This window comes from Nicotiana attenuata, unplaced genomic scaffold (assembly GCF_001879085.1).
Source record: "Nicotiana attenuata strain UT unplaced genomic scaffold, NIATTr2, whole genome shotgun sequence".
Taxonomy (NCBI): Eukaryota; Viridiplantae; Streptophyta; class Magnoliopsida; order Solanales; family Solanaceae; genus Nicotiana; species Nicotiana attenuata.
In genome coordinates, this window is record NW_017670952.1 from 344233 (window position 1) to 355404 (window position 11172).

The following is an 11172-nucleotide window of genomic DNA, read 5'->3' on the forward strand; positions in this document are numbered from 1 at the left end:
AACCTAGAGTAATCATCAACAAGCACCATCACATGTCTTTTACCACCTCTGCTTAATATTCTCATTGGACCACAGAGATCCATATGGACCAGTTCCATCGTTCTGGTGGTACTTACCACTTTCTTGCATTTAAAAGAGGATCTTACCTGCTTCCCCCTTGCACAAGCCTCACAAACTTTGTCTTCCTTGAACTTGATGTTAGGCAGCCCTATCACCAGGTCCTTGGAGACTAATTTGTTGAGTTGACTCAGACTTGCATGTCCAGGTCTCTTGTGCCAAAGGAAGGGATCATTGTCCAACACACTTAAGCAAGTGAGTTCATTTTCTGAAAGTGTGGACAAATCTACAATGCATGTATTGTTTTACTTTTTTTCCCTGCAAAACAATCTTGTCAATGGTAAGATTAATCACAAAATATTTGGTAGTGGTGAATGCTACCAAGTTACCTTTATCACATAATTGTGATACACTGATTAGACTGTACTTTAGGCCATCTATCAAGTAGACATTCTCAATAGAGTGAGAGTCAGTCTAACCTACCTTTTCAACCCCAATGATCTCACCTTTCTTCCCATTTCCAAAGGAGACATTACCTCCTTTGAGGTCCTCAAGTGAAAGGAACTGGTTCTTGCTTCCTGTCATATGCTTTGAACAACCACTATCCATGTATTATATTTGGCTGCTCCCCTTCACTTGGAACCGCGAAAGGAAATCAGGGGTTAGTCTTAGGAACCCAAACTAGTTTGGGTCCCTTTCTATAGGCAAAAGGGTAAATCAGATTCTTTTTAGCCCAACCTGGCAGCCTATTTTTCCCTTGAACAAATTCTTTATTCTTTTTACTAGCCTTTTCTTTTGCAATACATTCACTTTTATAGTGACCAGTTTTACCACAATGTGTGCAAATTTTATTCTCAGGAAGTGTGAGGTACTTACTTTTAGGATCCCACTTAGATGCAGGAGTCCCATAGCCAAGTCCTCTTTTGTTATTACTGTGATGCTCTTGCAACCAAGAGAGTGCATCAGAGGCCTTGTTCCATTTGCAAGTTCTGTCTAATTCATGTTTCACCTTTCCTAGATCTTCTTTTAGGACTTTAATCTGCTCATCTCTTTTGTACAGCTCATCTTTCATTTTTCCTACATTTTCTTCTAAAGTGAGTTGTGTGTGATCAGATTTCTTTTTACCAGTTCCTAATTTCAATTTTAGATTTTCAGATTTAAGCTCTAGGACTGTGGTGTCAAGTTCATGATCCTGGTTCTTCAACTCAGCATTTTTACTATCACTCTCATTAGCCCTAAGTTCCAGGTTTTTGCACTTAGCTTTCAGAATTACACACTCCTTAGACAGCTGTTCCTTTTCATTGTTTATAACTTCAAATTCATCAATGAAATCTAGAAGTAATTCAGATAGACTTTCTTTAGACAAAAACTTAATCTTGTCTTTGAGATGAATTATACTTACCTCAGATTCCTCATCGGATTTCCCAATTGCCATAAGTGCTTGTTCATCTCCATCTTCGTCTTCTGAGTCATCATCTGAGCTTTCACCCCAAGCAGCAACCATAGCCTTTGTTGATCCTTTGTTCTTCTTGGGATGAACCTGTTCCTTCTTCCTGTTCCTTCGTTCAACTCTTTCCTTCTTCCATTCAATTTCCCATTGAGGGTAATTTTTGATGTGGTGATCAGTCTTCCCACAGTTGTAGCACCCCTCATTGGTTTGTTTTTCAGGAACCCTTGGTTTGTTGTAGCTTCCATTTCTTGAAGGACCATTTTATCTTATTAGGTACTTCTTAAAATCCTTTGGGATCATGGTCATTTCATCCTCATCTAGATCAGCACCTTCAGTGATTCTGAATGCCAGGCTCCTTTCCTTCTTAGGTGCATCCATCTTCATGGTTTGCCTTCTAAGTTCATAGGCAGTGAGATTTCCAATTAGCTCATCCAACTTGAGAGTGGCAATGTTCTTTGATTCCTGAATAGCTGTGATTTTGCTTTCCCAAGAGATTGGCAGTACCCTTGTCAAAATCTTCTCAACTTTGTCTTCTTCAAGAATAACCCTTCCAAGAGACTTAAGTTCATTTGCTAGTGTTGTAAACCTTGTGTACATCTCCTGGATGGTTTCTCCTTCCATCATGGTGAAATTCTCATATTGAGAATATAGTAGTGTTCCTCTTGATCTCTTTACTTGAGGAGTTCCTTCATGAGCCACTTGTAGAGTGTCCCATATCTCCTTAGCAGTGGTACAACTTTGAATTCTACTGTACTCGTCTGGACCAAGTCCACACACAAGCCATTTCTTGGCCTTTGCATTCATTTCCCACTTCCTCAAGTCCTCAGCATTGCAGTCAGCTCTTGTTTTTGGCACATCCACTCCTTCAGCATTTTTCTTTGTAGTAGCCAAGGGACCATCAGTGACTATGTCCCAGAGTTCATAGTCTTCCCCTATGATGTGGTCTCTCATCCTGTTTTTCCACCAAGAGTAGTAGTGGCCATTAAAGAGTGGAGGCCTATCAGTGGATTGCCCTTCCCAGTTTTCAGGTGGTGCGCTCATCTTGATCTGTTCCTAAGGTGTTAGCCTCTTCAAGGATAACCTGCTCTGATACCAATTGTTGTTCTAAACGTCAATACCACACAAGAGGGGGGGGGGTGATTTGTGTGATACTCAATTTTTCGCTTAAACTGCTTCTGGAAGGACCTGGTTCTTCTAGGTGTACTTATTACTACTGTTTGCGGAATTAAAAGTACATAAAATAAAGAACACAGAGATTTTACGTGGAAAACACCTGGCTCAAAAGGTGAAAAAACCACGACCTACTACTCAGTAGGATTTTCCCAAACTTCCACTAATATCACTGAGCCAAAACTGCATTTACAAAACTCTTTGTAAACCTAAGGATTAACTCTAATCCCGTTGTAGCAACCAGCCTCTAACTGCTGCGACAACTTCAAGTTAACTCTAACTTGAATACTCAAAGTACCTAATACAATTGCTTCTATGAAAGCTGGAAAGGTACAACTTTAAAACACCTACTACAATTGAACTAGAATAAAAGAAGACACATAAAACTCTTTATGGAGCTGGTTCTTCAATCTGGTTCTTGTAGCTTCTGGTTTGCACACTTGAATCACACACGAACTGCTTGCAAAAAGCCTTGCTATTTTGCTCTCATTTCACGTTTAACTTCTGCGTTTTTGTGCAACCTATGTAATGTGAGAACATCCTGCAATTTATAGAGTTAGTAGATGAAGAAATAACTAGAGTTCTGATGCAACTCTTCCTTGGTGGAAGAGTTCTAGTTGATTTCAACTTCTAACTCCTTCCCTATCTTGACTTGTGTTCTCTTTGATTAAGGACTCCTTCTCCTTATCAATTATGCAACCTTTTCGATCAGGAGATATTAAATACACCAAGTTAAGCTTATCTCCTTCACGTGCATCCCACATGCTTGAATCTGCCCGTTATTGTGAACATGAGGGATGGACCACTGGATGGACCTGGTTCATGTCTGAGTTCCTTTGTCAGTCTTCAAAACTAACCTTTACTTGGGCCAACAACAAGGCTCTTTATGCTGATGGGAGGGCGTCTGAGGCAGAGCTTTAGGATGTGCGTGCCAAGGTCCGTCCAGCTCGTGAGGCATGCGGGTATGACCCCCTCACGCCTGGCGGGGATGATATTAGTTCTGGTTATACGGACAAACTTGCCTCCGATTCTTGGTACAAAGAGGTGCATGACACAGGGAATGATGTGGTGTAGTATTCAGTTGTATTTACTTTTGCTTCACCATTTTTGTGAGGGCATCTCTGAGCCCTTTGTAAAAACAAATATTTGTAATATATTTGTTATAGTGAAAATCGTTTTGGTTGTGTACCTCTGAGTTATTGTTTCCTTTCTCCGGTTTGTTTGACGATGACTTTTGCCGCAGTCATGTTACTCCGAATCTTTGTTGAAATGTTAAACCCGTTGTGTTGCGATTTTAATTGAACTCTTTTCATTAGAAACGTCCTTGGTCGTAGGGATATTACTTTCGAGTTGGTGCCGATGTAGTATCTCGTTGTGGTTCGAGTGAAGTCGAACTGTTTTCTTTGGCGATGGCCTTGGCCATTGGGATGTTACTTTCGAGCTGGTGTCGAAGTAGTATCCCATTGTGGTTCGAATAAAGTCGAACTCTTTTATTTGACGATGGCCTTCGTGGTCCGAATGAAGTCGAACTCTTTTATTTGACGATGGCCTTAGCCGTTGGGATGTTACTTTCGAGCTAGTGTCAAAGTAGTATTTCGTCGTGGTTCGAATGAAGTCGAACTCTTTTATTTGACGATGGCCTTAGCTATTGGGATGTTACTTTCGAGCTAGTGTCGAAGTAGTATCCCGTCGTGGTTCGAATGAAGTCGAACTCTTTTATTTGATGATGGCCTTAGCCGTTGGGATGTTACTTTCGAGCCGGTGTCGAAGTAGTATCCCGTCGTGGTTTGAAAGAAGTCGAACTCTTTTATTTGATGATGGGCTTAGCCATTGGGATGTTACTTTCGAGCTGGTGTCGAAGTAGTATCACGTCGTGGTTCGAATGAAGTCGAACTCTTTTATTTGACGATGGCCTTAGCCATTGGGATGTTACTTTTGAGATGGCCTTAGCCATTGGGATGTTACTTTCGAGCTGGTGTCGAAGTAGTATACCGTCGTGAGGGTGGCATTCTATTTCATTTGCCGGAGTTGATGTTCCAAACGTTGGACGGACACGATGTTTAAGTTGGAAGAGGTATTCGAAATCTGATAGGCTGCGGGAACCGGAGCGGGATTGCTCCTGTTGAGGCGCCCGTTTGCTAGCCGGTGTACCTGCAAGTAGGTAATGCAACATATATTGGGCATAAATTAAACGTGATGCAAGTTCCCATTGGACCATGAATGCTGTCTTCGGACGGTTAGGATGACGTCATTGGACCATGACGTATCGGGCCATGAAGAGCGTAAATAAAGATTCGCAGGCTATGAAATGATGTTCTCGGGCTATGTAGATGGTGCCTCCAAACTATGATGCCTTTGAATAGGTTGGCGATCTTTCAACCCATGAGATGCAGAGGGTGGCGATCTTTCAGCCAATGGAATGCAGAAGGTGGCGATCTTTCAGCCAAAGCAAAAATTTAAATGCAGGGGGGCGATATTGCAGCCGTACGAGAAAAAATAAAGTGGCGATATTTCAGCCATGCAGGATGGATACAATGCTTAGTCTCGAAGGCAGAAGAGTAGCCTTATGCAGAAAATGCAGATGGAGACAGAGCTTAGTCTCAAAAGGCAGATAAGTAGCCTTATGCAGATGGAGACAGGGCTTAGTCTCGAAAGGCAGATAAGTAGCCTTATGCAAAAATGCAGATGGAGGTAGAGCTTAACCTCGGAAGGCAGATAAGTAGCCTTATGCAGATGGAGACAGGGCTTAGTCTCGAAAGGCAGATAAGTAGCCTTATGCAGAAATGCATATGGAGGTAGAGCTTAACCTCGGAAGGCAGATAAGTAGCCTTATGCAGAAATGCAGATGGAGGTAGAGCTTAACCTCGGGAGGCAGAAGAGTAGCCTTATGCAGATGTGGTGGAGACAGAGCTTAGTCTCGGAAGGATGAGGAGTAGCCTTATGCAGATGCAGATGGAGGTAGAGCTTAACCTCGGAAAGCAGATGAGTAGCCTTATGCAGATGCAGATGGAATTAGAGCTTAACCTCGGAAGGCAGAAGAGTAGCCTTATGCAGATGCAGATGGAGGTAGAGCTTAACCTCAGAAGGCAGAAGAGTAGCCTTATGCAAAAATGCAGATGGAGGTAGAGCTTAACATCGGAAGGCAGATGAGTAGCCTTATGCGGATGGAGATGGAGGTAGAGCTTAACCTCGGAAGGCAGAAGAGTAGCCTTATGCAGATGTGGATGGAGACAGAGCTTAGTCTCGAAAGGCAGAAAAGCAGCCTTATGCAATGCAAGAATGTAAAGGGACGAATAGTAGTAAGATTTCTTAGCTGATAGCTGATTACGATATCGTGACTGCTGAGGATGTTGTGTACGGATAGCAATTGCGAACAAGTGATGATTCTGAGAAGTTGCATTCTTGAGAAAGTATGCGTACATAAATATACCTAGCGGTATTGCAAGTCGAGTGCTTGCATCCAAAGAAAAATCGTGAGTTCTGTAAAAGGGGGAAAGGTTAGTTCGTTTTCCCCTGGCTCCTGACGCTATGCATCATTGGGGTAGCGTCGCTAAACAATAGCAATTCGGACAATGGTTATGCATGATTTAGTAAATATAACGTAAGTTTATAATTGAAAATAATTTTCTTTAGATGAACCAACGACTGCGACGTGGTTCAAGACATTGCAACCTCTCTTGCCCCGGAATTTTGAGGGTCCTCCTCAAAATTCTGCCCCAGTTTACTGGGCTGACACTTCTGGCGATGAATGGCTGAAAATCAACTTCGGAATTTTGAGGGTCCTCCTCAAAATTCTGCCCCAGTTTCCAATAGCGGGGGAAAATGGAATTTTTATTAAATCGTGATCGAACCCATAGGGCTGCCTACGTATCCCCTCTTAAACGGGAATCAGGTCAGGCGTAGTTCAAATTACATCATACAGAAATCATAACTGACTACACATAGTATCGTTTTACTGCATCTGAAAACCTTTGCCTGGCACAAAACCATTCTTCAACCTTTCATTTGCCACCATTATGGATGCGGAGGATAGCTTCGGACCTAGAATGCGTTCTCCCTCGGGAATCTTCTCAACATACATTGTTTCAAAAGTTTGGTAGACCCAAGGCCCTTTATCATCTTCAGATTCAATAAATGGAACAAATATGTTTGGCACGAGTGGAATATGATGTTGAAGATGCAATTACAAGAATGAAACAGATTGCCATGTATTTCCACGTTCATAAGATAATAATTACAATAATTGCTTCGTAATTACAACAATGGTAAAGGAAAGCGGTAAATAAAGCATTAAAAAAAAGAAAAGACACGAAGAGCCAAGTCAGTTTCATAGTAAGGGAAATAAAGACAGTAAGTAAAGGCAATTAGAGAGATAATAAAGTCACAAATAGCATGTAGTGGCAAAAGCCTAAAGAAATCCCCAGCAGAATCGCCATGCTATCGATGCCCCTTTTTTCTCGCGAAATCGTTCGAAATCGGGTATACGACATTTGGGAGGACAACTGTATTCCCTTTCGAGAATTGGGCTTTGGAGTTGAAGAGTCGCCATGCATTAGGACACTTTTGAGAAGGGTTTGAGATGAAGAGACCAAAGATTAGGGTAATGGCTAGAAATTATCCCGAGGGGAAGGTGTTAGGCACCCCTCAGGATCCACAAGTGTGGTTCCCGGCCATGCTACGATTGTGACTTTAAATAACAAAGGAACAAATAGAAGTCTCAAGCAGAAGGGTTTTCGCATAATATTGCAAGCAAGTTTAAGAGTTTGAAAAATAAAAGGAGTATAAAGTTAAAAAAAAATAACCAATAAAAGGGGAAAGGCGGGTCCTAGGTTTGCAGATAATATGGATCACATCAATGCAATACCCGGCGTACACTCCTCAAAAGAGGGGTCGCACGTGATATTAGCGCACCGGTCATCATATCCATATTCTACCCTTCCCACCCCGTTAAGGTATTAAAGCGCGGAATGTATCGTTACTTACTGCATGCTATTACCCGTCCCAATCCTATCAGCCCCGGAGGCATTTGGGACTACTAATCCTAAAAGGAAGGGAGTTTGGGGGCCTTTTAAGAGTTTCAAAGGACAAAATACTAAGGCGACATTCAAAATACGTAATGCAAGTATTGGGAAGCAAGTGAACAAATAGGGCTCAAGTAAACCTCCTTAAATCAAATAAAGGCATATAGTTTAGCATGTCCTGCACGTACTGGTTTGGTCTGGATTAAATTAAGGTGATAAGTGGACTGGTTCAACACATATTTTTAGACAAGAAGTCCGCATTAGGTCCGCTCAGATGCAGTTGTCTAAGACTGACCTATTGTTTAATTACTAACCTTTTTGCCTATGTGTTAAACGAAACTATAGACATGATATCTACTGATTTCAGAAAAGATGCAAACTGATTATAGAAAAGATTGCTAGTTTTAACAGAATGACCCGAGTTTAGCAGTTGATATTGCTTAGACGAATGAGACAGTTCAGATTTCGAGATTTCCTATGGGCATGCTTCTTAGACGTTTACTGATTTTTGACACCTTTTCAGACGTTAATAGAAGTCCTATGAACATGGTATCTATATGCAGCTTTTATTATTAGACCTACAGCTGTTTGCCTAATGACATTTGTATATGCAGAAATGCAGGAGCCTATAGGCAGAAGTTACTGTGTTACCCCCAAGGGTGCCTATTTCGGTAGCAATGTCAGACATAACACCGTTCCACTCAAATGCCATACCATGGGATTACACAGCTGAGGCCAGGAGGAAAGGGAAAACCAAAACAGGAGAAGCAATTGCTGCGCAGGGTATGACTAGAATAGGCAGAGTCTACACTCCAGAACACCTAGCTGAGTCCAGTAAGCAAGCCTCTGGACGGCCCATTGAAACTGGGCCCGATGATCTTTGGAGAAAGATACAGGCAAAGGAGTACTCGGTCGTTGAACAACTAAATAAAACACCGGCATAGATTTCCATCCTAGCTCTTCTGCAGAGCTCCGACGTGCACAAGAATGCTTTGATGAAGATACTAAGTGAAGCATATGTACCCAGCAACATAACTGGAGATGAAATGGCGAACATGGTAGGACAAGTGTTGGAGAGTCATAAGATCACCTTCCACGAAGATGAGCTGCCACCAGAAGGCCTGAGTCACAACAAGGCACTGCACATCACCGTGCAATGCGAGGATTATTTCATTACTAGAGTCCTGATCGACGGAGGATCCAGCCTCAACATCTATCCGTTGATAACTCTCAGAACATTGGGAAAGAGCCTGCACGAGATTAAAGATGGGGACATCAATGTCAAAGCCTTCGATGGGTCCCAAAGGTCCACTATTGGAGAGATTAGTTTATGCCTGCAGATGGGACCAACTTGGTTCGACGTTGACTTTCAAGTAATAGACGTCCCAGCATCCTACAACTTGCTACTGGGGCGACCATGGATCCATGCCGCCGGAGCTGTAGCATCAACCCTGCACCAGGCAGTGAAGTTTGAATGGAATCACCAAGAGGTGATTATTCATGGCGATGGTAGCAACCCTATATATAGTCGCCAGACCATCCCGGTGATTATGTTATCTATGTGATATGCAGAAATGCAGAAACCTATAGACATAATTTCTATATGAAATGCAGAAGCTATAGACATGGTTTCTATATATGAAATGCAGAACCTATAGACATGGCATCTATATGAAATGCAGAAACCTATAGACATGATTTCTATAAAATGCAGAAGTGCAGAAACCTATTGACATGGTTTCTACATATGAAATACAGAACCTATAGACATGATTTCTATAAGATGCAGAAATGCAGAACTTGCAGGCATGATTCATGAGAAATAACACCTATGAGCATACTGTCTACCCTTTGCATACATGAGTGACCCTCCCCTTTTCACTAAAACCCCATAAGTTATTACAAGATTATTACAGCCCAGAATGAATAAGAAAAGGTAAAATTACATCAGAAAACTAAAACTTCCAACCAAGGAGAGCCTGATTCAAACTTCTGTCTGAAGCATGAAGTAAACCAACTCCAAAGATCAAATTTCCAAAGCCTTTCTCTTATTTGGGACGCGTCAGAATTCCCTAAGAGTCTCAAGTGGACTCCGGGTAGTGCTTACACCCAAAATTACAGAATTGAGTCATAGTGCAGTGTGGAAGGGCCAACCCTCAAATGTCCAAGTTTAGAGGGAACTCAAGGTCCCAAGGCAAGGCTCATAGGAGGGGGGCAGAACTTAGAAGCTAAGAGAGTGTGTAAGTGCAGAGAGGGGATTCTGGGGAAAACAAAGACAGGCTAGTGGTCATACCTAGCAATTGGAAGTGCTGGCACACCCCAACCAGCCTTTTAGGCCACATTGTTTGGGAGTTAGGATCCCCTAAGGGATCAAGTCCAAACATGAGCAACAACTTGCATGTTACCATGTTCTGAACTTCAACTCAAAGCACATAGAGGGGAACAAGGGTGCAGGGATTCACAGCAAAAACATATGCAAAGAAATTGACATGCTAATTAACACTGAACATAGGCAGTAAAGTAGACAGGAGTGTAGAGGCTGTAAAATAGACACTTTGGGATGAAGCTGAAAACCAAACTAGAACATACCAGTTTCAGGGAAACAAGAAAAGGAAGCAGTAGTCTTGAAAAGCCAAAGTGCAAGCAAGTAGACAGAATGATTTAGAAGAGAACTGTGAGATTGCAAGTGTCTCAAGGGTGTAATGTTTGTAAAAGTGTTGAATTGAAAGTGTGTTGGTGAGAAAGAAGTCGTGCCCTTTATAGTGTAGGAGGCAAGCAGAATAAGGTAGGAGAATAGTTTGAAAATCAGTTGTCAATCAATTACACAAGTTTTCCCTTTAATTAAGGGATTCTGATTTCAAACGGGTAAAATAATTAAGGAAAGAGATTGATCAAACACTTTTCCAAAGCAGCACAAGAAGGGTAAATACACAGAGATTTATTTAAGGAAAAAGTCTGATAGCACACGGTTTGTGCAAATAAGGAAAGGAAATCAATTAACAGCCAGTAAATCTCAAGGTCTGAATTTTGGTATGAATGAATCCAGTCAGAAAAGGCGAAGAAAGCTTTTACTTAAGGAAGATCAGTAACAATTAATCAAACCTAAAAAAAGGATCTGAATCAATCATAAGTTGGAAAACTTTTTCGGAAGAAAGAATTCATCACACATGTAAAAGCATACAGCTATGCTTAAGCATGAAGAACTATCATGATAATTAGTAGAAGAGTCCAACATAGAAGAATTTAAAAGTTCAGAGTCGTAAACAAAGAAGTTCAAACTAGTTCATAGACTCAGAATGAGTCTGAAAGAGTCAAGGGTTCCAAAATAGGACCCTAGTTCAAACACATGACCAAACCTCGGTAGAACCCCCAAATTCTAGGGTTTCCCACTCGAGTCAACACAGGGATGAGGAGGTAACAGGATCAGAGATTTCTTTTCAGAATCTCATGAGAAGACAAGCAAATACAATAGAA